Source organism: Mus musculus, chromosome X, assembly GCF_000001635.26.
Source record: "Mus musculus strain C57BL/6J chromosome X, GRCm38.p6 C57BL/6J".
Taxonomy (NCBI): domain Eukaryota; kingdom Metazoa; phylum Chordata; class Mammalia; order Rodentia; family Muridae; genus Mus; species Mus musculus.
Window position 1 is genome coordinate 11,507,532 of NC_000086.7, and position 26,243 is coordinate 11,533,774.

Below are 26,243 nucleotides of genomic sequence, written 5' to 3' on the forward strand. Positions count from 1 at the left end.
GGATGGTGTTAAGAGCACCTAACTTATAGTCATTTTGAGGACTGGGTGAGTTCTAAGAGTTGTCTGGCATACAAGGAAGATGACTTAACTCTTGTTGTTATATTCTTCCCATACATAAGATTATGTGAGGCAGCTCTCTCAGCTCTTCCTTAGCATCGAACACAGCCATCTGTATGCACAGGTATGGCTAAAGTATATATATTCACCATTTCCCCACACACAACCAGGGCTGGTGGCTGTAGAAAGACTCTACCTAATCAGAACCCCAAGTCCAAGGTATTCAACAAGTTTTTTTTTTTTTAATATACTAATGCCCTTGGGCTGAGCCATTTAGTGGTGCTAGAATATTACTTTCTCTTCTGTAAGGTGAGATCATTGGACCGGAAGTTTTCTAAGGTTCTTCCAGGTCAAACGTTCTGTGATTCAATTCCATGTTTAAAAAAAAAAAAAAGCTTCTTCCCTTATTATACCAGAACCATAATCGGTTTCTTTGTGAAAGCTCTTTCAACTCTCCCAGCTCTTTTCCAAAGGAACTTCAGAAAATGATGAACGTCAAGGGTCCTTGGAAATGAATTCAGTCCTGATCTCTCACTGTGGAGGGGACCTGAGACCCAGACAATGGAGGAAGACTTGCTCAAGGTCACTCGGCAAGCTAATGGAAGAACCAGAACCGCAATCCGAGGGTCATGACTCACTAGATTATTTTTTTTCTGCACAAAAGTATGATTTGGAGAGACTTCTTTAGCAAAGGTATAATAGTGAAAAATGGATGGAAATTTGCGAGAGGATGAATCATCTCTGTAAAGCATCACTCAGGGCTTCTGCTCTTACAAATATGGAAAAATAACAGCAGCTAACTGGTTCCAGGAATCCTTGCCAATGGCTGGGCACTGCATCAAACACTTGACATACTTTTTTCACTTAAACCCTCCGATGATGCCATGGGGGGGGGGGGGGAACAACCCATTTTTCAGGTAAGAAAACTGAAAAGCTTAACCAAGAAAAGTAAATTTCCCAAGCATATCTAGACAGTTCAGTGGTAAGATGAGATGCTGAACCTAGGGGGATAGGATCTTAGCTATAAGTATAACAGGCATACGTGCCCTGCTCCTGAGCCAGTTATTCACATGGCCTCTGAAATGAAGTCAACATTGCTGGGCTGACTGGAACATTTAGTAGAAACAAGTTCATAAGGAAAAGTGTAGGCTTAGCATTTCCATGTGCTATTTCCTTTTCTTTTCCCTGTTCTCCTTTCCAGTGACTATTGCTCTGCAGACAAAATGCATGTGCTATAGACAAAATGTCAGAGAAGTTGATTATAGTAAATACTAATTGTCTAAGTCAGCTACTTCCCAGTAACGAAATCCATCTCACTATTCAGCAGTATATGGCCATTAGTGTTGTCCCCATGCTCCAGGTCTGAGAGTCAGCTGCATTTCTGGAACTCAGCTGGTCTAATATGAACTGGACCCAGACCTTCTCACACATCTAACTTTTCCAACACCAACTGGCACTCTAGGATAGGCTACCAATGGAAATGTTTGCAGTGTAGGCTGAGAACTAATTGGTAGGTTGTCATGTCTGTCTACTTTCCAGGCCACATCAAGTTGCACAGTCAAACCCTGCAGTGGTGATACGGGAAATAGACCCATCTCAGTAGAGAATTGGAAATGGCTATAGATAGAGGGAAGGGGAGACTAACCGGAAACAGTTGTACAACCTGCCACAGGGATTATTCAAAACATAACAAGAGGAGCTGGAGTTGGAGGTCAGTTGGTAGAGCACTTGCCTAACACATAGCAAATCTGGGAGTTAATCACCAGCCATTCACAAACCAAGTGCAGTAGTGCAGACCTGTAACCTCAGAGCTGATGAGGTAGAGACAGAAGGATCAAAAGCTCCGGGTCACTCTCATTTGCAGAGTTCAAGGCTAGCCTGGAATGTATGAAACACTGATGAAAACAAAAATAAAACCAATTAGTGAGCTAGGACCAACCCATTATTTGGGAGGAGGAGAAGTGGTACTTTCTTTATTTCAAATCCACAGGATTTTCCAGATCATTGTTTTGAAGGTAGGCTCGCAATTCTCAGGGATGACTGAGGAATGCAGGAAAACTTCTAGGCTATCCAGGAGGCACGGAAGTGAGCAGTCTTCTGTAAACTGCCATCACGGCCATGAAATCTGAGACATATACAGCTTGCAGCCTGAGAGAGCAATGGCCCAAACCAGTTCATGGTGGCAGGGGCATCCACAGAAAATAGAGGGCATTTAGAGACAGTCCAGATGCCTTCATGTAGGAAGGCCAGATGGCCATGCCACTTTAATAGTATACACAAATATACAGGCACAAGCACAGGAACGTGCATGTGCAGGCGTGCACACATACATACATACACACACACAGAGAGAGAGAGGGTGGGGGCAGACAGACACAGACAGAAATAAAGACAGAGACAGACAGAGAGAGAGAGAGACAAAGAGACAGGAAGCTTCTTTGGTTCCTCTTTGCCCCTTTCCCCTCTGCAGCTAGCAGGGACCCAGTTTTATCTATGCAGGTGTGTAAAATGAAATCAGGGGCTAGGATCTCTTGTACCCTCAAGATGTGTTGTCCTTCTTTTCACTGCCTCCCATCTACATAGACAAAGATATTTTCCTCTTTCTTCTCTCTCCTTAGACCATCCCCCGAAGGGAGTTATAGGCAGGCCCAAAGGATACATGGAATGGAGTGTTTCTGGCCAAATAATCTGGATCCCTTTGCAAACAGGCTTTCCTGAACCCACCCCCAGCCTCATCACTGACAAGCCTAGAGATCTCAAGGCTTTGATCTTCTCTTGAAGAAAATGGTCCTAATGGCACGCAGTCCTCAGACGATGGGAACTCAGTCCTGTGGCTATCTTGAGCATGCGATGCTCAGGCCCAATGTTTAACTATACAAGCACAGGAAGCCTTCCACCTCAGCCCTGCCAAGGTACAGCATTGTCGGCAAGCCCCATAAGGCACTGTATTCATGCATCCATGCAAACAGTCATCTAATAATTTTTGTTAGTGACCTGCCTAGTGCCTAGCAGCAGTTCTGATAGAGCAGAACTATCAGGAAATGTAGATTATAACCCATGTCTCAAGCACCTCTCAGTCTACCTGAGGCTCAATGTCTTTAGGACTAGCACGATCAATTAGAGACAGTATAGGTCTGGAAGCTCCAGGGCCAACTTTTGCCCAGGAAAAGAAGTTGGCCTGCCCTATTATATAGAACCAGCCTGAGCTGAGACATGCCCAGCCTAATGACAGTGGTTCAGAGCCTGTCTAACCATGTAGGTGAGTCGTTCTTTCTTAGTTCTTTCTGTGAGACAATTATTTCTATGTTACTTGGCACTAAAACTCGGCTTTCTGTGATATCTGTATTCTTGGAACATTTCTATGCAGCTGTCCATCTTCTGTGAGCCTCCTATTCCTTGAGTAAGACGTTTGTGTTCCACCAGCAGCTCCTCAGATAAGACCTTATGTGGGCTCCATGGGAGGATGTGATGGTCACTGCATTTGAGAAAGTTCAGGAAGGCAAAAGTCAAAGTTTGGATCACTGACAGACATCAAGAAGCCTTAAAGAAGATGGCATGTACCATGCCATGCATATGCAAAAGTTGAGAGAGCACTAGACATTCCCAGGGTCTCTTAATCAAGAGACTCAGTCCTGCCCAAGGAACATTTCCTAACACAGGCATTCCTTAGAGAACATTTCAGGGAAAGCAGCACTAAAAATGAATGAATTATTGAATGAATGGATGAATGAATGAATGAACAAATGAATAAAAAGAAAGGAAGGAAAAGATAATGAAAGAAGGAAGAAAGGAAGGAAGGGGAGAGAGAGAAAGAAAGAAAGAAAGAAAGAAAGAAAGAAAGAAAGAAAGAAAGAAAGAAAGAGAGAGAGAAAGAGAAAGAGAGAAAGAGAGAAAGTGAGAGAGAGAGAGAGAGCGAAAGAGAGAAAGAAAGAAAGAAAGAAAGAGAAAAAGAAAGAAAGGAAGGAAGGCTGGGAAATTGTTCAGTTAGTAAAGCACTTGCAAGCATGAAGACTGGGGTTCAGGTCCCAACACCCACAAAATGCTGGATGGGTAATAGATACTCACCTGCAATCCCAGCTAATGGGAGATGGAGATATAAGTTATCCCATCCCATCCCTACCTACCCAAAGCTACCACTCTGGGGTCAAGTGAAGCTCTGCCTCTATACATAATGTAGAAAACTGTTGAAGAAGATGTTGTAGCATCTCCATCTGGCCTCCACACATGCACACATATGGATGCCTACATGAAGACAGGCATACATACAGCACAGCACACACATATATAACTTTAGAACATGGAAAGAAGTAAATAAAGCTAAACTGAGTTCAATTCTGAGTATGGAAGCAAGAACACAGTGAGCTGGGTGGTCTTCAGCAGCCATCACACCTACAGGAGTCTGTCCACAGTCTCTCAGCAAATACAGTGCGTCCCAAACCCTATCCATCTTCCAATTTCCCAAGAGACCGAAAACATTCATATGGTCTGGAAGTTCTTCTGACGTGGCAGGCTTGAATGAAGAGGAGGAGGAGGCACACATGCAGCAGGAAAAGCAGAGAGTCTGGTCTTTGAGAACTCTTCAGTGTCCCTGACTGTCCTGGAACCAGGATGGCCTGCGACTCACAGAGCCTGCCTCCCCAGCGCTGGAATTAAAGGTGTGTGCCCCCCCTCTTCTATTTTTATTGTCTTCCTCTTCCTCATCCTCCTCTTTCCCTTCTTCTTCCTCTTTCTTTGATATATTTCCATCCTCTCTTCCCTCCTTGCCCCCCTCTGATCTTTCTTCATCACCCCGTGCTTTGCCTCAGTGTCCCCAGAGCTCAGAGACTCAGTCTGACCATGTAGATCAGGACTCTGAACTCAGAGCCCGGGAAGACACGGGATGTCTCAGGCACATTAATCATTCTGCAGGCAGCACAGAGGCCCCATGTTCCCAGGGCTGGAAGGTAATTCCCAGGGCTGAGAATAATTTGGCAGGCAGCCCCAAAGTCAGAGCTGGACTCCAGGCCAAGCTCCAGTGTCGCCTTTCTCTGCGTTACTGTGGGTGTAACCTCAATCCCTCTACAGAGGTAAACAATGGAGTCTGAATGATCTGGGTTGCAAACAGAAGAGGCCCCAGCAAGGCAGAGAACCACAGTAATAAATGAGGAACTGAGACAGCTGCACAGAGCATGCCTGCTTCCCCTGCATTAGCACAAACCCAGAGCATCTCTAAAAGCTAAAAGGCATCGCTCCCTACTCCCTATAGCAGAGACCAGAGTTGCAGAAGCCACAAATCACTAGGAAAAGTGCAGAAGAATGTTCGCCATTTCTTGGAATGGAAATAATAATAAATAATAATAATCTGTTTCACGTATTTTGCCAAGACATGTTCTCCAAGGAGCTTTGCATTCAAATTTATCGTAAGTCCCTGGGGTTCAGATAGTTTTTAATTAAAACTTTTATTGAGGAAAAATACAAATAAAAAAATCATTCCCAGAAGTAAGTTATGGCAAGGGTCACTAGATTTCGTTTTCTTGGCATTTGTCCCACTCTGTTTTGTCATTTAGATGGTTACAGCATGAGCAATCTTGCTATGCTGGCTGATCATCACGTTAAAACTGCCCATGACTTCTGGAATTGCTCTCCCTGGAAGGTAGAGACAGGTCAGAAATGTATGAGCTGCTCCTGAGGGCCATTTTTCTCACACCCCCAGCTGCCCTTCTAGGGACATTTTCTACACAGCCCCTCATGACCTTGTCTCCTTGTCTCCAAATCCACATCAGTGAGCAATTTTAGGCACATGAGGACTATAGAGCTTAGAGAGCTCAAGAGATGGGCCAACAGGGTGGCAGGGGCAGGGATCTCACAGGTCTCTTAGTTGACTCCTGGCCACCAGCATGCCCCCCTTACCCCAATGAAGGAAGGGAAAGGAGGGATATAAGCAAATGATAAAGGCTGGGACCCCATTCCCCTAAAAAGTGCTGAGGCAAGAGTTCAGGAATTAAGGAAGTGTTCCTGGGGGAAGCCAATAAGGGTTGCACTCACCAAAGTGAAAAGTGGAGAAAGCCAGGGTGGGGTACAAATTCAAAGTCACACCATAGTCTCATGCCACAGGAATGATTTGAGAAAGTAAAGCACACCCCAGAGTTTGTCCTGCTTCTCACCTGTAGATGTAGGATTTTTTTCAACATTTTTATTTGGTGTGTGTGTGTGTGTGTGTGTCTGTGGAAGACAAATGGCGGGTGTCTTCATCATTCACTCTCAAGCTCATTTTTGAGTCTGGCTCTCTCACTAACCTTGGAGCCCACCAATTTATCTAGGCAATCTCCCCAGCCCTAAGCTGGGGCCTTTATGTTTGCTTTGTTTACTGTATACTTGGCACACGCTCGGGTGCCCAGGGTTGGAGGCAATGGTGGGAAGGGCAACAAAAAGCTCGTAAACACTTCCACTTCACTATCCTGTTAGGGATGTGTCAATGTCTGGGGAAGCACTTTGGGGGTTACAAATCCCCTGAAACTGGCACCTTATTCTTGCCCCATAGCTATGGCTGGCTGAAATTCCCTAGGACTGTGCAGCTATGCTCGTTCAAAATTGGTAACAGCCTGCTTCCCTCCGCCAGACAAGTTAGCCACGGCAGAAGTGATGGGGCCTGAAAGTCTGGCCAAATCGACCCACTCATACAGAGGAGATCAGCTATGGAAGCACTCTCAGCAAAGACTGCACAACAGAAGCATAGGTCCTTCCAGATTCTCTAGGATCCTGCATACTGCTTAGCAAAAGACTGTGTGTGAGTTGGCATGACCAGAGGCCAGGAAGTAAAGAGAAACCAATGGGGGGGGGGTGTGGTGGTGTATACATTCTCATTTTGCCTCTGTCCCCAGAGGACATACCATGTTTGGTCGCTGTGCTAGTGAAATTGTGGAAGACAACAAGCCTGAGCCTGCTTTGACCGTGTTCTCCCCAGGACCTCAACTACTGCACACAGCCAAGAGCCTGGCTCACAGGTGCCTGTATGTCCAAGAAAAAGGCATAGATGTGGGGTATTACTGACACAGGACAGTGGAGGCAGTGCCAGGATTAGACTAGAATTGATCCCACAAACCTTTGTTGCTGGGCCTCAGGCCCCTTCCTGGGACCCAGCATCTGATGTGAGTGCATCCTGAAGCCTTTGGACAAACCTTCCTTTTACTGTGAACTTCACTGAGTCCACATGTGTCTGGGCTGTCTAGCAATCTCGAAGAAATCCATGGCATTTCAGGTTTATCAGAGCAGCCTGACATGCACATACATGTACACCCCTTTCTCGCCTACCTGTCAAAGGTATCCCAGTATGCTCTGTCTTCTCCATTTGTACCAATAGATGTCCATCACTGCAGTTAAAGAAATAGACCTTTTATGGCAGGATTACCATGCTGTGCTGCTGAAAACATACCGTGTTGAAGAGAAAGAAGCCAACTGCAACCATACTGCCAGGATGCTCCAGCCTTTTAAAAACTAAAAGCATTCAAGATGGGGCCATATGAGTGTCTACAAACACACACCTAGCAAGTAGAATCCAATGATATACAAGTCCTGAGCCAATGCTGACCCTAGGGGTTTGGAGGAGCTTAGTTTTATTTAGAAATCTGGACTCTTTAACTATATGGAAGAAATGAAGAAAATATGACAAAATGTTGTTTGTCTAACCTCTGTGGCGAGTTCGTGGGTATCTCATCTGACTTCCTGTAATGTTCTGTGTTGGGAATGTTTCTTGGTCCTAAATCACATCTTAATGATGTTTTCTTATTCCAAAAGGTTGAGCTGATGCTGCATGTCAGCAGACTCTGGGATCCAGCCACTCTCTTCTGAAGGATGTACTCCATGGACTATTTGAGGGTGCGTAGCCCAAAAGCTACACCAAGAATGTTCAACCAGTTATGACTAATAATTGAGCCCCACGCCAGTGAGCAGGGAGAATGAATGAACGGAGGTGTGTGTGGGGGTAAAGGAACCCCACTTCTCAGTGAGGCATCCATCAACAGGATAGAGCTCACACACATCGTGCTGAAGCCAAGAACTAGACTGGATACAGTTCTCTCTCTCTCTCTCTCTCTCTCTCTCTCTCTCTCTCTCTCTCTCTCTCTCTCTCTCTCTCTCTCATACACACACACACTCTATGTGGAGGGAGAGAGACATACCTACTCCAACTCCAAGGCTATTTTGATAGAAAATTCCAGAACAAAGTAACTTAGAATGTCTTGGTATTCAAAGTCAGGGAAGGTGCTTATCTCTGAGGTAGTAGAGAGTAGAAGAAGATACCAGGGGCCTCTGGGGTCCTGATGCTGAGATGTGTCATGGGACCCCACAGCATGAATGTGATGGTCAGAGGAAAGCTCTAGGCAGACAATTCACTCCTTCTACCATGTGGGTCACAGGGATTGATTTCAAGTCCTCAGGCTTGTAAGCAAGTCCCTTAACCTGCTGAGCCATTTCACTGGCCCATGGGAGTTTTCTTGCTCCAGTTGTGGGTCCAAGGGTGTATTCAGTTTCTGGCAAGTCACCAAGTGAGCACTTGGGACATGTGCACTGTTCATTGGGTTGTTATATCTGCGGAAGATCTGTCTCATACCAGTGTGTTTCCCCCCCAAAAGTAAATGTGAAGGCACATTAGTCAGAATTCTCTCTGCCTAGGCTGTTACATGGAAGCCATTTTCAGCCTTTAATTTCTCAGCTTGAATCCATCTATTGATCCCTTGTGTTGTAACATGCTCTATAGAGAACATGAGCTGATGGGCTGGAATAGCCTCTAAGTGGCCACAGTCAGGGTGGCCTGTGGGGCTCTGATAATGGTATTTCATACAAAGTTGCCTTGCATCTCTTCCTCCCTCCAATACAATGTCCAAACCCCATGGGGAAAGGATTTATCTCACTCCTAAGAAAATTACACTCCCCCTGCCTGTTCCTGAGCAGTTGGACCTACCACACTCAGGAAACAAGAGTGAGTCTTCAAAGGGACAGACTTCCTTCTATACATCCCATGGGAGCCTGGTCTAGCAGAGCCTTTGAGTAGAGTCCTACTCAAGTACATAAAACAAGACAGTTCAGCCCCCAGTGGGCACCCCCACAGCTCAGAGCTTCCATCTTCCTACCATTTCCCTGACAGACACAAAGGACCTAGTCTATCAAGGCCCTTCAGACCCAGAGGACCTAAGGGAGCCTCGTGGTCCTTTATACCTCTCTGGGAAGCTTAGAAGATGACCCACCAAAAACTTCTTCTCTGGCCACTCAAGAACCCTAGATGCAAGGGATCTGCAGCTCAGCAAGTGTATGCTTTCTGAACTGATATGCAAAGACCAAACAGACCTACTTCTTCTCAGGAGTGAGTTTCAAGCAGCCACATCCATGTTCATGTGTAGACAAGGCTGCCATATCACACACTGCAGAGAAAGCTAAGCACCAGTTGTGTAATGGGGGAAACTTCCCGTAAGTAACATGATGACCATGTCCATTGGGAAGCTGTGCCCTTTGAGAGTGTTGCCTGGGCAGAAAGACATCATGTGTCGCTTCAAGAAGTCTTGCCCCCTGCCTAGCCTATGCACATTCCCAATCCCTCATCCAATTCCAGGGATTTCTGAAGCTACCTGAGGGCAAATCAAGGAGGGGACTGAGGAGCCTGCAGTCAGGCAACACTGAAAACATCTCTGCCCAGGGAGGACTCACACTGTACACCCAATGGCTCAGATCCAAGTATCCAAATGCCACCCCTCACCCCGACAGCTGAGGCAGCATATAGAGTACTCTTTTCAGAGAGGATGCAACAATGGTTACTACATTGCTGCTAACCCACATTTAACCCCACCAACTGCATTCCTGATGTGTAGAACCTCTCTCCATCTAAGGATACCTGAGATGACTGCTGTATAGGCTAGCTCACCCACCTCCACTCCTCTCCGGGATCCTCCGGGAAATCCTTCCTTCCCTCACCCCGCCCTGTCACTGCTCAGAACAGGACTTGACAAAAGCCTCTAAGAACTTCACAAGTTTTCATTCTATTTCATTCTGCAATTTCTGACCTAACTCCTTCAGGCATTTGGACTGAGGTTATATGAATTTCAAGCTGGTAACTAACTCTCCTCTCTTCCCCTCCCTTCCCCCTCCCCTCCCCTCTGCTACTCTCCCCTCTTTCCTCCCATTCCTTTCCCCTCTGCTCCCTTCTCATCTCTTCTCCTCTACTCTGCTCATCTCTTCTCTCCTCCTTGTCCTCCTCCCCTTCCCTGTCTGTCTGTATGACTCTATATATCTCCTGAGTGTTCCCAAAGTGAGCATATATGACTAAAGTGAAAATAGACATAAGGACCTTGCTCCCTAACAGCTGATAACTAGGCATTTTCTGCCTTGGGGCAAGGTTGTACTTCTCAGAATCAAAACTCCTCCTTCATGGTGCATTTGAACCTGACTTTCAAAGGCCCTAAATCATACAAGGTTCTAAGTTCCACCACACCATGATCTGTACAAAAGGGCCAGAGATGGAGCTGGCTCCAAAATGGAGGGCACATCATTTTAGCCTTGCTTTTGAACCTAATTGGGAGCCAGCAAAAGCTCTTGAAGGGAGAGAAGACAAACAGAGCATTTGGGGGAGGGCACACCAGAGAAAAACTGCTGTCACTGGCTCGGTTAGGGGCTCTACCATGTTAAGGACAGAAAGAGAGGAAAACCAGAAGCACAGAAAACATCCAGAATTTTCTAAGAAGCGAGGAATGAGGTTGAACAGTTAACAAAGCTTAGGAAACCATGTCCTTGTGAAACCCACACAAAGTGGAAAAGGACAGAGCCTTTGGGGATGTTGGCCCAGACACCTCTTCTTGTAGGGAAAAAACCTGAAACCATGGATAAAGAAGTTACTTTCCTGGTTGCCAGGTCTGGACAAATCCCCAACCCCACCATTGGTCTTCCAAACAACCCAGTGAGCTATTTCCCTGCTGAAACTTAGTCTACACAAGTTCAAGGCCTGAAGCTCACCCCAAGATTCCATCAGGGCTCTTCTCTCCTTATGTCGTCTCTCCAGAGAGGAAAAAAAAAGTCTTCAAGAAACTGGCAACAGCCACCTGAGACATGGCTTGGCTCCAGACCAGAGGGCACAAATGGAAGAGGTTACCCTCTTCCAACTCCTACCCTACAGCAGTTAAGGGTAGAGATCTTACACTGGGCCTGTTCATTAGGGAGTGAGGGCAACTGCTGAGAGTCCTTACAAAGCACAACCACATGGCATAGCACTCAAACAATAAAAAGCTGGCTTTAACTGAGTTTAAAAGCTAAGACCCTTTGCCCATGATTAAGCCCCCTACTGTGAACTACACCCCAGAGGCAAGGGAGGAGGTCTCAGTGGATGCCTCACTTGGGTTTCCCTGAAGCAGGGCTGGCACAAGTACTTGTGTCACAATAGTCCTGTGTTGAGGCTTAGAAGGGAGTGGAACCTTTAAGGGGTGGATCGTAGTGAAAGGTCTCCAGGGGTCACTGGTTTCATGCGCCACAAGGGAGTTATGATGCTTTTTTTTTTTCCCTCCGAGTGTGCTTCTTGGTCATCATGAAGTGAATAGCTGTCCCATGTATTAAAGGCTTGGTCTCCAGCCTGTGGCATCCTGGGAGACGATGGAAGCCTTGAGAGGTGGAGCCTAGTGGGAGGAACTGGGTTCACTAGGGAATATGCTCTTGAATAGACTTGGGGATCCCAAATCAGCTCCATCTCTCCTTGTTTCCTAACAGTCATGAAGTAGGCAGATTTCCCCATCACAAGCTCAGCTTCATACAGATCTCCAAAGCCAGGAGCCATGAGGCCCTCAGTTGGAACCAGCGCCTCTTCCTTTTGGCTGACATCTTTGAAAGAGTGTGTCTGGGTGACAGAAAGCTGACACACTTGCAAAGGGTTTACGGAGGGAGGAATCTCAGGGAGGACCTGGGGAGGTGTGGTGGCATCTGGAGAAAACTAAGCAAACACCTAAATGGAGACAACAGACTCTGCTAAAGCTGACGGACATGAAGTAGCTAGATGTTCTAAAGGGATTCCCTAAAATGGACAGTTCTGGAAAAGTTGCTTACCACGCCTTAACCCAACACCACAGCTTATCTCTGATGCACCAAAGTCACTGCTGAGGTGTCTTCCCTTAGAAGCGAAGGGCCCAGCTTTCAGTAGTCCAGGCAGGGGTCGTTGGTCATGCCTCCAGCCCAGGCCCACCCCCACCCCCAGGTGTAATCTCTCAGCTCTCTGTCTGTAACATGGAAACCATCCAATAAAGGCAATCCCCTGGGGCAAAGGCAACCGTGAATTGGTACACACAAACCCCTATGCCCACACCAGACAGATGGATGTACCAGCTAGATCAAGGGGCTCTGAACAAGGTACTGCTTAGACCATTAAAAGCTACCAGTACCTGAGGGGTAGCAGATAATCAGCTAGCACGGTTGCAAACAGCCCCCAGCAGACATCTCCAGGCAAACCTGTGCCTTTTAGGGAGTAAGGGCTGGTATTATGCCACTGGGCAAGCAAGAGGAGTCTTCAGGCTGCAAGTTCAGAGGGGAAACCCACAGGATGCGCCAGCCATGGGGCCAAGAGATGGGATGGGGATGGGATGGATGAACAGATTAATTCCTTCAGCCCTGTAAATGTTAATGGCATTAGATCAAGGCTTTGCTGGTGCCTCTTTGATACAAGCAAGAGAAAGGCTCAGGGTTACATTCAGAGTTCTATCAGTCATCAACAACATGTGGCACAGTAACTCATATTTATATGCTCCAGCCACATTCCACATTCAACAGAACCTTGATAAAAATGAGCAAACACTGTCCATTAGCCTGTCCATTAACCACCAATCAACTGTCATTTTTCTTTTCACAACACAGGGACTCCTTAGTGAGATACGCAGTCCAATGGAAACCACTATTCGTTTGGATTTTCCACCAGTCATAGCCAAACCTAACCTCACAGGCAAAAAGACTGTGGAGCAATTCCATTTTGAATTTGTGGGTCTCCAATTTCTAACCAGCTCTTTTGTGTTCTAGAGTATAGAGCCCTAAAGAATAGAAGACTGGCTGTCCCAGCTGTGACTAGTACCATAAACAGCCATCTTGGCTTTCACCTTCTTGAGGATCTTATCCTTAAGCTTGAGAGACCAAATTCTTGGGTCCAGACTCAATCTCAGAAGTTTGAACTCAAGTAAACTAAGAAATTGATACCTAGTTCCAATTTCCAGGCTACCCCCCAACAAGACCTGAGTCTCCAGGTTACCCTCCCCAACAAATCCAGCACCTAGCAACAGTCTCTAGGGTATTCTCCCAGCAAATCTGGACCCCCAGGTTACAAGCTGGACCCTGCCTAACAACCACCAATCAGGAGGAAAGCAAGAGTTTACAGTTTGTCTCCCAGCATCAGCCAATTATGCTAAAGGCCACAGTAGCGTCCCAATTAGATGCTTGCCAGTCTAGAAACACTCACCCCTCACTTGCCATTTTCTATAAAAAGCCTTGTCCTGATGACTGTTCGGAGCTTTTACTCCACCAAAACTGTCCTGTGGGTCAGCAGTGAGATAAGCCCAAGGTCAAGCTTGACTAGAGAGACCCTAATACGATTGCATCCGATTTGGCTCCTTGGTGGTCTTTTGGGGTTCACGACCATTTCAGCATGGCAGGCTCATGTTTCCTCCCAGTGTACAGCATAGATAGCCAACACAAGTGCTGAACTGAGGGAGGGGGATGATGAAGGTGACCTTCCACACCTCTCTGCAGGACCTGGTTGCCATTGAGGGACTCACCCCTGGGTCAGGGCTCCCTTTATTAGGCCACTGCTATCCACTTCAACTTCTGCCTGTGCCAGCTTCCTTCTCTCGGGCCTTGCTCAGTCCCTGGGCTCTCTCAGAATCAGCCTGTCATACAGAGCAGGCCTAGTCTGCCATAAGCCTGCTTCTCTCCTGGCCTCTGTCCCAGTTGTTCACCCTCTCCCTTTCCTTTCCATCGTTTCACACTACCACTGTGTGCAATTGGCACCTGACGCAATTAGCACTTAATGCGAGCTTTCTGCGATGTTAATGGAGTCCTCTTAGTGACGCCCAGGGGTGGAGTGGGGGTGGAACTTCTGAATGGCCCATGGGAAGGAACTCAGATAAACTGAGCCCGGAGTGGGAAACCAGGAAACCTGGGTTCCTTGACCACATTTGTCTGTGCCTGGTGTACAGCCTCAAGTCAACTAACTAACTAACTAACTATTCAACTTCTCTGTGCTTCAAAGGAGAAAGCAGAACTCACTCTCTGGTTCCGAGGTCCTGTTTACAGCTAAAGCGGGGCTTGGTAATGGATTCATGGGTTAAGCATAGCTCATTGTCCATTTTTACCAACGAGATTTTCAGGAGTGGAGCAACACATGTGGGTTTGATTCTCGCTGCTGCCAGGCTATTATGTCAAGGAGCTGTGCTGGAGACTGATGGCCTATGAAGCCTACCCTATTTGCTCTCGGGCCTTCTGCAGAAAAAGTTGGCTGAGCCTTGATCAAACAAGCCAAGGGACTATGATAACTTTTTTTGTAAAAAACATAGGACCATACCTGGTTTGATGGCACATGCTTAGAATCCCAACCTCCAACAGGCTGAGGCAGGAGAATCTCATGTTTCTATACAGAGTGGGCTATATAGTAAGCACAAGGCCAGCCTGAGCTACATAGCAAGTTCAAGGCCAGCTCTGGCTCGGTGGGGGGAAGGTGCATCCAGATGTCTCCGCAAATAAAAACATCCACTCTACAAGCCTGAAAACCTGAATTTAGTCCATGAGACCCTCAGTTGAAGAGAACAACTGGCTCCCAAAAGCTGTCTTCTGACCTCTACATGGGCCTGGGTAGTGACATGTACACACACACACACACCACCTCTTACAGGTACAGAGGGACAACTTACTACTGGCCTAGTAACCAATGGTTGGGTCAGCAACGTGGCTCAATGGATAAAGGCACTTGTTTTAAAATCCCGAGGATGTTGAGTTCCATGCTCAGGTCCCATGATGGGAGGAGAGAACAAACTGACTTCTTTGTGCCTACTCTTGAGTGCATCCACCGTGAACAACAATAATAAATAGAAACTAAATGGGAAGCAAACACAAAGCTTAGCACCAGAGTCTGTTCATTCATTCACCATTTACTAATACTTACTAGATGCAAAGGTTCCTCAGACAAGGTGGAGTCTCTGGAGTAAACCACACAGACTCAGCCTCTTTCCACGATGAAGAAGACGGGGGAAATTCATAAATACCTATGGGGAGGTTAATGCTGCAGAGAAAATTCAAGTGGACTGTGAGACAAAGAGAGGGAGGTGAAGTGCAGCTGAGATTTTAATTCAAGGGGGTCTGAAGGAAAGACACTAGAGGCAGAGGGAGAGCAAAAGCAAAGATGCTGATGAAGGAAGAAAGCAGCTCTGTTGCCAGCACTTAAGAAAGCCAGCATGCCTACAATGGAATGTGGAGGTAGAAGGTGAAGCCAGCATAGTCACAGGGGCTAGAGCTCAGGGCACTATAAAGATCCTAGCCTTGACCAATAGGGGAAAGAAAAAGCCTGGAAATATACCCACCATGGGATCCAGCTATGCCCCACCCCTGGGTACTTACCTGAAGGACTCCAAGTCAATGCATCACAGAGACCGTTCCACGTCAGTGTCAAATGCAGTATAATTATTCACAATAGGTATGTTATAGAAGCAACCTGGGTGTTACACTTTTCTCTTTTTTGTAGGTCCTAGAATTTATATAGATAAAATCATAAATATATGTATGATATGAAAATAAAAATGAAACTTGGGGGTACAATGAGGATTAATGGAAGCAGAGAAAATCAGGGGCATTGGAGAATACGTGCAATATACAGTATATACATGTATGAAAATGGCTTTATGTAACCCGGTACTGTGTGTGATGAATATATACCAACGAAAATTAAAAATAAATATTTTTAAAGGATTCTGGCCTTGACTCCAAGAGCACTTCATTATCACAGGAGAGCTGTGTGCAGAGGAAAAAACATTCAGTATTCAGTGTCTGCTTAGGCTTCAGGAGGAAAAAGACTGTGGAGGTTGGGCAGGCAGCAGGGAGCCAGATGAAGGGTGAGGGTTGCTCAGAGCAGGGAAGTGGAGGAGCTGGGAGCAGTTGAATAGTGGATGTTATTCCCCAAGTCAGAGCGGACAGCCAGGTGCTTGCTTTAGAAACAGGGAGTAGAGTAGAAGTGAGTCTGTCTGGCCCCACCCCTGCCCTTCCCCAATCGGAGTAGCTTGTCCTAACCTTGCCTTCTGGATGCCCGGAATAGAAGGGATTTACCGGGAGCTGTTACTGTCAGAAATGATTGGTGTGAGCAGCAGTGAGGAGGAAAAGATCTTCTCCCTGGAATGGGGTCAGCAGCTGGACACCAAGGCAACAGTCACCCTAGAATGCACTCTGACCAAAGCTCCAGGGTGGTCCAGAGTCCCTTTGAAGGCAAATAAGCAGACAGAATGCTCCTTAAACCCAAACCACCCGGGTCCTTCCTCTGCCTAGAGCCCTCCCAGATGCCTTGAATTAGAGAGCATCTAGAGCTACTTGTGTTGTGCCTGGGCTGACCTGAGGGATTGGGGAACCCATGGAATTTAGTAAAAGTGAAACTGTGGGGCATCTAAGGGTAGATCAGATAGCTTTCATTTAACTATCAGAACATTGTCATGAAAGACTCTAGTATCGACCTTACAGGCAGCCTACGCTCTGAGAACACTATGCCACAACAGCAGCGTGAGGATGCCTCCACCATTAGCTCCTTCAGATGACTCCAGCCCCATGCAGGATCTGACCTGAGGCCCACTAAGACCTGCTTCTGGAGCCCTTCTCCAGTTCCTGGCCCATGAGACCATGAGCGAAATAAAGCCTTGAAGTTTAACCACTGGTGGTTATGCAGCCAGCAATAATAATGAAAAGGCAGTGAACAGTGGGAAATGCTTATAGGTGCCTGTATTCTCAGTACTCGGGAATCGGAAGCAAGAGGATTTAGAGTTCAAAGACAGTCTAGGGTACAAAGAGCGTCTAACACCAGCAAAACTCAGTTTCAGAAAGAAAGGAAGGGAGGAAGGAAGGAAGGAAGGAAGGAAGGAAGGAAGGAAGGAAGAAAGAAAGAAAGAAAGAAAGAAAGAAAGAAAGAAAGAAAGAAAGAAAGAAAGAAAGAAAGAAAGAGGGAGGGAGGGAGGGAGGGAGGGAGGGAGGGAGGGAGGAAGGAAGGAAGGAAGGAAGGAAGGAAGGAAGGAAGGAAGGAAGAGATGAGTAGAGGGGAAGGTAGGGGAGATGGTAGAGGGAAGAGGGTAAAGGAGGGGAGAGGCCATAGGGAAGGTGAGGGTGAGGTGGAAGGGAGTAAGGAAGGGAGATGAGGAAGAGGAAAGAGAGAAGAGGGGACGATAGTAAGGAGGGAGAGAAGAGAGAAAGGGAGAGGAGAAGAAGGGAGGGGAGAGGAAGGGAGAATAGGGGAAGGGATGGGAGGGGAGAGAGGAGAAACAGTACTGATTGTTGCAGAAGATCCATTGGTAGACTAGACTGGTGGTCCCCTGACCCCAACTTACACAGAGAGAGGCAACTGTCACAGAAGAGACTGGGGCCATCCTTAAGATCTTGTCTCCTCCAGAACACCTCCATGAACCACCTGAAGTTGGGGCCCTTGATGTCCTGGGCTATGAGTAGCAGCGGCTGCAGCTGAGTTGGGGTCGCTCTCCTGCTCTCTGTGCAGATGACAACATGGGGGCTGGAGATCATCACCATGGGCTGAACAGCATCTGATACCAAACACAGAGTGGGGGGGCCTCCCGAGTCCAACGAGGGAGAGATTTATGCTTCTTACTCCCCATCTGCAAAGCAAAACAAAAATAGCTGAAAAGCCGGTTTTCTGCTTTAGCGGCTCTGTGAATAAGCATATAAATTTCGGTGACATTTCTGGAGGCTTGCTGAAGGGGAAAAAAGCCATCCCCAGGACGCGGCCAGCAGCAGCAACAGCATATGGTTTGCTGAGAGCGGAGGCAGAGAGCCTGTGAGTGCTGGAAAGGTGACTTTGCTGGGAAATTCAGAAGCAAGGCACAGTGGCCACCAACCCCCTCCCTCTTCTTTTAAACTTTTCCCATTTTTCATAAGAGAAGCAAAAAGGAAGAGGAGCAGAAGTAGAAGGAAGAGGAAGAAGAGGAAGAGGAAGAGGAAGAGGAGGAGGAGGAGGAGGAGAGAAAGAGGAGGAGTCCCAGCAACAGCACAAGGCAGCCACTACGGTCTATCAGTCCCAGGCAAGGAGCAGCTGTATTGGGTCCCTGGAAAGCCTGAAGGGCATCTTTAGGGCTCCATCTGCCTTGAAACATCCAGGCTTGGCCTCAGGCACAAGAAGAGGGAATTCTAGTCCCCAGCTCATAGAAAGAATGAGGGAAGCAGGCATAGAGCTGGGGAAGGAGCTGGATAAATGGACATCAGGATGGGAGACTACTTTTCCCTTTCCAGGGAGAATTCAAGCAGGCAGTAGTGAAGAAACATCTCCGGTTTTCTGCCAGGACCCAGAGCTGCCATTAAAACCCTATCAGCCTGGCACAGATACTCATCCCACACCTCCAGACAGAAGGTAGGAAGGGGAAAAACCTACGTGTAGCTTCCAGGGAGTAAGAAAGCCTTCCTAGTTTATGTCACATTTAAATCGGACCCTTATCCAGGAGGTGGAGTGTACCTTCGATCCCAGGACTTGCCAGGGCAGCCAGCTTGGGCTACATAGAAAGACTCTGTCTCCTATGAAATGAATGAGTGAATGAATAAACACGTAAGTACATTGTCTTACAGCTTAAATGAATCACAAACTTCAATGTCTTTCTTTGAAAAAGAAACCTAATTTTGTTTGGATCTTTAATTTTATGTTCATGAATGCTTTGTCTGCGTGTGTGTGTTTGTGTGTGTGTGTGCGCGCGCGTGCGCGTGTTTTGCACACAGAGATCAGAAGAGGACGTTGGATCCCTGGAACTGAAATTATAAACAGTCGTGAACCATCCTGTGGCTACTGGGAACCAAATCCAGGCCCCCTGTCTGTGTTTCTAACTGCTGAGCCATCTCTGCAACCTCAAGGATGCCTTTCTTGACGTACATTTACACGTTGTTTCGAGCTATTGATTGCTCTTTAGTAAAAATAAATGCATTTAAAACTACACAGTACAGGGCGAAGACTGACTTGGCTTCGGAAGGGCGAAATGGTTTAAGTCCTTTCTTGACTGCTTCACGAAAGGACTTTAGAGAGGGAAAGTTGTCCAAAAACAAACAGCCTTGTTTGGTCTCACTCTGCTGCCAGGACCCAGGCTGCTGTGGGGCGGCACGACTGATGGAGAAATCGTCTACCCTTTCCCTCAGGAAGCAGCAGCCAGGCTCGGGACAGCGCACTCATCCTACCCTCCATCCTGGCCTCCACACAGTGTTCTGGATGCTCTAGAACAAAACTAGGAGGTTTACAGAGCAATGCTTGAGCTTCTCCCTAGACTTGGGAAGCCCATTCCAACTTGCTTGCAGCTACCCTTGCTGGGCACTATCCTTGTGCTTCATTCCTGCTCTGCTGAACTCCATGCCAGCCCCAAAGGTGATCCATTCTCTTGGCTCATGATACCAGAGTCTCTGGGATTATCCTCCCCACTTCAACTCCTACACTTCTTTCTACACCGGTAGCAAATCCACTTCCATCTTTTCCCAAGATCCTCCCACAGACTTCCTGCCTCCTCTCTCACCATGTCTTATTAAGGGGTTGGAAGGTCTGTTACCGTTTTCCTGGCGTCATAGGCTACTCCTTCCCAAAGAATGGTATAAGACAAGGGTCTGAGAACTGTTTGCTTACCTGTAAGGTGAATTCAGGAATCCCAGTGAGGAATTGGGGAGAGTGAGACTTAACTGGAAGGAAAGCAGATAAGAGCGCGCTCACACACACACACACACACACACACACACAGGGGTGTGGGGGTGTGCTAGAGCTCAGCTTTTGGGAGAATCCTTGAGAGCTGTGGCCCTAAGCTCCGGGTTGGCTCGGGGCAAAGCAGCTGGATCACCTACCGTTCCTGGACCACAATCCTGGAGCTCTGGCTGCCTATAATTTCTACTTGTTCCAGTATTGGTCCAGATGATCTCCCCTGATGTCTACAAAGCCTTCAGCCAGTGAGGCTGAGAGCCACAGAGCTTGAAATGGTAGGCTGATAGAGTGCTGGAATCACCTACCACAGCTCCCTAGGCCAAGAAGCCAACAGAAAAGAAGTCGCACCTGCTGTGTGCATTTGTGATACCCAGAGGTCCCCCAACTTGCCCACAATTTTTTTTGCCATTTGCCATTTGTCAGGGTCAACTATGCCTGAAAATACGAAATCTGAAAGGGGAAATTTCAGAAATAAGCAATTCCTAAGTTTGGGATCAGGTGTCATTCCTTGGCTTCCTGGAATACAAGCACCTATATGGAGAGCCAACTAAGTGAGTGATGAGTAGGTAGTGCATACAGTATGGATCCAGCAGATGAAGAGGGACAGTTTCTGTCTTCGGCTGAATGGAGCAGGATGGCATGAGACTCATCAGACTGGCCACAAATGCTCCCAGGAGTTCATTGAAGATGCTCAACAGCGGCCTCGTGCTGAGCCAATGTTGCTATGTTGTTTGCCTCACTTGTCTCATCCCAGAGCCACTGTATCACCTCACATTAACCTGAGAGAAGGGTGAAGAAGATAATTGTGTGTGAGTGAGAGACACTGCACTCATGACTATTATTTTATTGTATTGCTAGAATTCCAATTTTAGTGTCATAGCTAGTAACTTCAATGTGCCCAAGTTATGTGTTAAATTTGATCATAGTTTCTACAGAAGCTGCAGTTAGGTGTCACTTCAAGCGTCCGCCAGGAGTCTTGCAAAGTATTTCCCATGGAGGAAGAGATAACTGTCATGACTTAGATGCAGGCTTTACTTCTTCGTTGTGTTAGATTTCCATCATTGGGACAAAGGCCAAGAAGAAGGAGCTAGATGAAGGCTTTCCTTCGCCGCATGGTTTCAGAGGGTTTGGCCCATGCTGGCTGGCCTCAGTGAAGCAATACCTCATTGGAAGAAGGGCATGGTGAATCACCTCATGGGAGCCAGCAAGCAAAGATGAATAACAGGAAGGGCCCAGAGCCAAGACGCAGCCTTTGAAGGTTTGCCCTGCCTGCCACTTTCTCCAGCTCAGCCCCACCTCCCCCTTCTCCATAGCCTCCCCATTCTCCATTTAGGTTTGGAATTCAATAGTGGATTAGTCAGAGCCCTGTGATTTAACTGTCTCAGGAAAGGCTCTCATAGACACACCCAGAGGTGTGCTCGACTAATCTCCTAGGTATCTTTCAATCAAACCAAACTGACAAGCAAGATTAATCATCACAGCGGACTGTCTAAGAACCTTGTGGCCAAGAAGATGACTTTTCTTCTCTTTTCTTCCTTAGCTTTGCAAACGGAAAATGCCGGACAGTTAACCTCCTGAATAAAACCAGGACAATTGTGAGCAGAGAACTTTACCCAGTGCTGAACTGGGTGTGAGGCAGAGTTTAACACATCCATTCTGCACATGGCAGCAATTCCCATCTCACAACTCAGGAACAGGTCCCACAGAAGTGCACAAGCACTTTAGACTCTCGACGTGAATGCTCCAAAGGTTCTGTCCGTTGCTGTGCCTTCAGAGACAAGGGTTCTGACTACAGTCAGGAAGCCCTTGCCTTCTGTCAGTCAATTCTGATCCATCTATGGAGACAGAAGGGAAGAGCAGAGTGCCAGAAAGCTACCATGGACATAGAGGCAGGCAGCCAGAGTGGTAAATGCAGGGTGAGCTGCTGCCACAAGTCTTTCTGCCCTCAGGTCAGAGGCTGAGGCCAGCTTTTGCAAGAGACTCCAACCAAGCTGCTTGCAGAGCTGGACTCTGCCTGGCTCACTCCTCTCCAGTTGCCCTGGGGCCATGGGCTAAATGGTAACACACACACACACACACACACACACACACACACACACACACAGAGAGAGAGAGAGAGAGAGAGAGAGAGAGAAAGAGAGAGAGATTATATACATACATATGTGCATTTATATACACGTACACACATACATATATATATGTATATGTGTGTGTATATATATACAAACATATATATACATATATATATGTATATGTGTATATATATGAATGAAAGGTTTTTACAGGTATGCTTGAGTTACAGATCTCCAGACAGACAAGGCCATTCTGCATTGTTCAAGTAAATCCGATGCCATGTGGTCTCTCTCTCTCTCCTTCTCTCTCCCTCTCTCCCTCTCTCTCCCTCTCTCCCTCTCTCTCCCTCTCTCCCTCTTCCCCATCATGTCAGTTTAATGTCACCTTTCCCTCCCCAGACTTGGTTTTCCCAAGGTATTGGTCACCTTCTAACATGCTTATAAAATGGGCTGAAGTTTGTGCCTGTACATGTGTCTGCATGTGTGCATACATGCATGTTTGTGTGTATACAGGTGCAGAGGTGTGTGTAGATACACATATGTGCTTGTGTGTATGTATAGACTAGAGGACAACCTCAAGTGGAATTCCTCACCTTCCTGTTCTAAGATAGGGTCTCTCATTGGCCTAGAATTCACCAAGTAGTGGAGGGTAGATGGCATGTGAGCCCAGGGAATCTACCTACCTCCTCTCCAGCCTTGGGGTTTAAAATGCACAGTAGCAACATTTTGGAAAAGCATCCAGTATTCTTAACTTCTGAGCCATCTTTCCAGTACCATCTTAATTTTAATTCCACACAATGGTGCTTTTTTTTTTTTTTTTGAGTCTGAAGATCAAAATTAAGTCCTCCTGTTTTGAGGCCAGCACTTTGCCAACTGACTTCCCCCACCCCATACCCCCACCCTATTCTTGTGCTCAGTTGTTTATAGTCTCTACTGAAAATTAAGCTCCATGAAAATAAGCTCCAATGATATTTTATTCACTATTTTGTACATCATTATTTCTCAACACACAGAATGGAGGCCAACTCATGGTAGGCTACCTGCTCAGATGATCAGTGGATGATGGTCTGAACACAGACTACATTCTACAGTCCTGGGTACAGACGTGGCTGCCTGCATACACCAACTATACTTCTTTTGGTCCCTGGAATAGCCCAGGGAGATGACATTATTGGTTAATTTCTCATAGAAGACAGGGAGGGAGGAGCACTAAAAAGTGGAAATAGCTTATCTGAGATCACACAGAGGTATAAATGAAATTCAAACTCAGAACCATGACTGCAAGCTCCACCTCTTCTCCAATACACACCCACAGGAGGAAGGGTCATCTGGAGGTTGGTGAGGGCATGGGAGCCAGTGCCATGTGCCATGTGTCAGGTGCCATGAAGAACTAGTTACAAACAACCTAATATGGGTTGTGTGCCCAAGATCCGAAGGTTGGTATCTGTCTACCCCCTATGTTTGTGGAATTATAATTAGGAAGGCACTGGAGAGATGGCTCAGCAGTTAAGAGCACTGGATGCTCTTCTAGAAGACCTGGTCCAACTCCCAGCACTCATAATGGTCACTCATGACTGATAGTCCAGTTCCAGAAGCTATAATGGCTTCATCTGACCTACATCTTCATCAGACACACTTACATACAAGCAGGGGAAACACTCATATTAATAAAACAAATCTTTTTTTTTAAGTAAGAACGCATTTCCCTGTTAACTGATATGTCCCTAAGTCACTATTTCCAGTACTGTAGACACAGCCACCCACAAATATAGTCAATAAGCATTTATTTGATCGCTTGTAGGGCCTACTGCTCTTTTCTTATTGTCTGGCCTATTGGTGGCAGGAGGAGAACCTGCCCCTTGGGGGAAAGTTCTGGGCTCACTCACAACATCTTACCTCTTAAAAAATAGCATTCTTCTGGGTACAGAAGTATATTTATCCCACACTGCAGGCAACCTGGAAGCAATGACACAACAGGAACAGCTTTCAGCCAAAGGGCAAGAGGGCAGGAATCACTACATACTTACTCTGGCTTCGCAATACTACTAGCTAAGGGCAACTCAGGCTTACATTCCTCACTGCTTTCCAGAAGGTTCCCAGCAGGTCTGCACCTCACTTACCCATTGCTCACAGTGGTTATAGGCGTCCCTTCCTTTCCTGACTCACTTCTGCACCCACTTACTGGGCTGCTGGGACCTCTTTGCAAATAAACACCTTGCACACGAAATCTTTGAATGAAGACAAACTAGGGCATTGGCCATGAGTACTGAGCTAGCAGTTGGAGACTCACAGCCAAGCAAACTGTGCTGAGGATCCCAAAGTCCCAACCACAGAAGGATCGGGAAAGGCAGCTTCCTCTATAATGCTGTTCCCTCTTGCAGTGCTGATGTGTGCACACCAGGGATGTGCCAGGAGGATGGCGTACCACTACTTCAATTCTGAAAACACCTTCCAGGTCTGACACACCAAGCAAGGAAGTCAAGTTCCTATTGCTCAGCACAGTTATTCTACAGAAATCATTCTGAGTCTAAAAGAGGTTCAGTCATTTCTTTTAATCCCTTGAATCTCTAACTGCTCATCAGGGTGTGAGGTACAATAGCGCTAGTCACACAAACCAGGATTTCACATGGAGCCTCTGACCTGATTACCAAAATGTGGCTCAAATCTGTTGTCTCTGAAGCCACCTAAAAGACACAGGATCCAAAGGGTACACTCATGAAGTGTGTCCCCAAATCATTTTTAAAGGTTTTTTAAAGGCTTTGTAAATTGTGTGTACGTGTGTTTTTGCCTGTGATTGCAGTGTTTGTAGGAGTGTTCGTAGAAGGTGTCCTATCCCATGGAGCTGGAGTTACAGACTGTTGTGAGCCACTTGATGAAAATGCTGGGAACCCATCTCTCGTCCTCTGTAAGGTCAGAGGGTGCTCTTGACTACTGAGCCATCTCTCCAGCCTTCCCACTCCCCCAAAGTATTTTTGAGTGATAGAAGCTACCAGTCCACCGGTAAATACCTCCCTGAGGTGTCTCACTCAGAGGACCACACTCAGGAACCAGAAGCAGCTGTGGAGTAACGGTTTTTAATTCAAGGTTTCATTATCTTAAAATCATACCTTTCTTTCTTTCTTTCTTTCTTTCTTTCTTTCTTTCTTTCTTTCTTTCTTTCTTCCTTCCTTCCTTCCTTCCTTCCTTCCTTTCTTTCTTTCTTTCTTTCTTTCTTTCTTTCTTTCTTTCTTTCTTAAGTTACTAATGTTAACCCAAACAGACAGATAAAAGATAGAGAAGTCACTACATCCCCCAACATGGTCCCAAAGCAAACTATGATAGACTCCTTCTACTCAGCCGACTGGCATTGTACTGCCCTCAAGAGAACTGCTCAGAAAAACCAATGCCATGTGGCCAAAGCCAGTGACTGGTCCATCAGTCGGAGGGAGTCCAGCCCTTCTTAGCATTCTTGGCTCAGTCTGTGGCCTCTGCAGACCTCCTCTGCCTAGCAACCCTGAGCCCTGGAATTGCAGGCACTGGAAGTGGGAAACTCTCGGACCCCTCCAGGTTTTGCCAAAGTACCTTTAGTGCCAGCTTGGAGATTGGTGCCAGGGAGAGTCCGTTGCTGCTGCTTCAGGCTTTTCCATCTATTCTACCCCATGATACATGCAGAGACCACCTGGGAAGGCCGTGTTGTCCGTTTCTCCTCCCCCTAGAGAAGGAAAGGAGTTCTTGTTTTGCAGCTGCATCGTCCAAAGAGTCTCCAGAGACTATAGGATAACGTGACCTTCACATGACCAGTAGCCTGTGTTGATCCTCAGGAAGAGGTCGCAAATCTCCTCCTGGCCTATGCTTAGCAGCCAGCCAGGTGCCCTTCCAGCACAATTGGGAGGCTGAACTTTCTTCCGGAGCTGACTTTCTCCATTTTTGTTTAATTCACTGGGAGCCCGGGGCTGGTGGAATGGTGTACTAAGATCAAAGAGAGAGGGAAAGGGCTCCCCTGAAGGCACATCAGGCCTCTCTGGGAATGAAACATTTTCTAATCCAGGAAGTAAAAATCCTGCATTTTAGACAGTGATTAAAGATGAGATATTCTAAGTCTCTGAGGTCTAGGGTGAAAGAAGAGTTCGGGTTTGGGGAGGCTTTTTGCCCCTCAGTGCCACCCAGTGCTAAAGGGGGCAAGTTGTATTTTGCAATTCAGCAGCCTCAGAGGTCGACACCATGAAGTGAGC

At 46.8% G+C, this 26,243-nt stretch overlaps 2 long non-coding RNA genes across 4 annotated transcripts in view; both read right to left on the minus strand.

Moving 5' to 3' along the window:
• Gm39496 overlaps positions 1-18,202 on the minus strand; it is a 37,861-nt gene extending 19,659 nt beyond the window's left edge. Inside the window, exons 1-6 of one of the 3 annotated variants that reach the window (XR_878059.1) lie at positions 17,616-18,202; positions 15,655-15,781; positions 15,203-15,319; positions 7,348-7,406; positions 6,082-6,200; positions 5,463-5,682 (exon numbers count right to left, since the gene is read on the minus strand). This is a non-coding gene — a long non-coding RNA (predicted gene, 39496). Of the gene's footprint in view, positions 1-5,462; positions 5,683-6,081; positions 6,201-7,347; positions 7,407-15,202; positions 15,782-17,615 lie in introns of those variants that run through there. The other 2 variants (XR_878057.1, XR_878060.1) reach the window with 2 other exon arrangements.
• Positions 18,203-20,861: 2,659 nt separating this feature from the next.
• Gm34187 lies at positions 20,862-25,910 on the minus strand. The gene is made up of 3 exons (XR_386895.2): positions 25,594-25,910; positions 23,929-23,988; positions 20,862-21,795 (listed from the first exon to the last, which is right to left on the minus strand). It is a non-coding gene; the product is annotated as a predicted gene, 34187 (long non-coding RNA).
• Between the last annotated feature and the right edge of the window lie 333 nt (positions 25,911-26,243).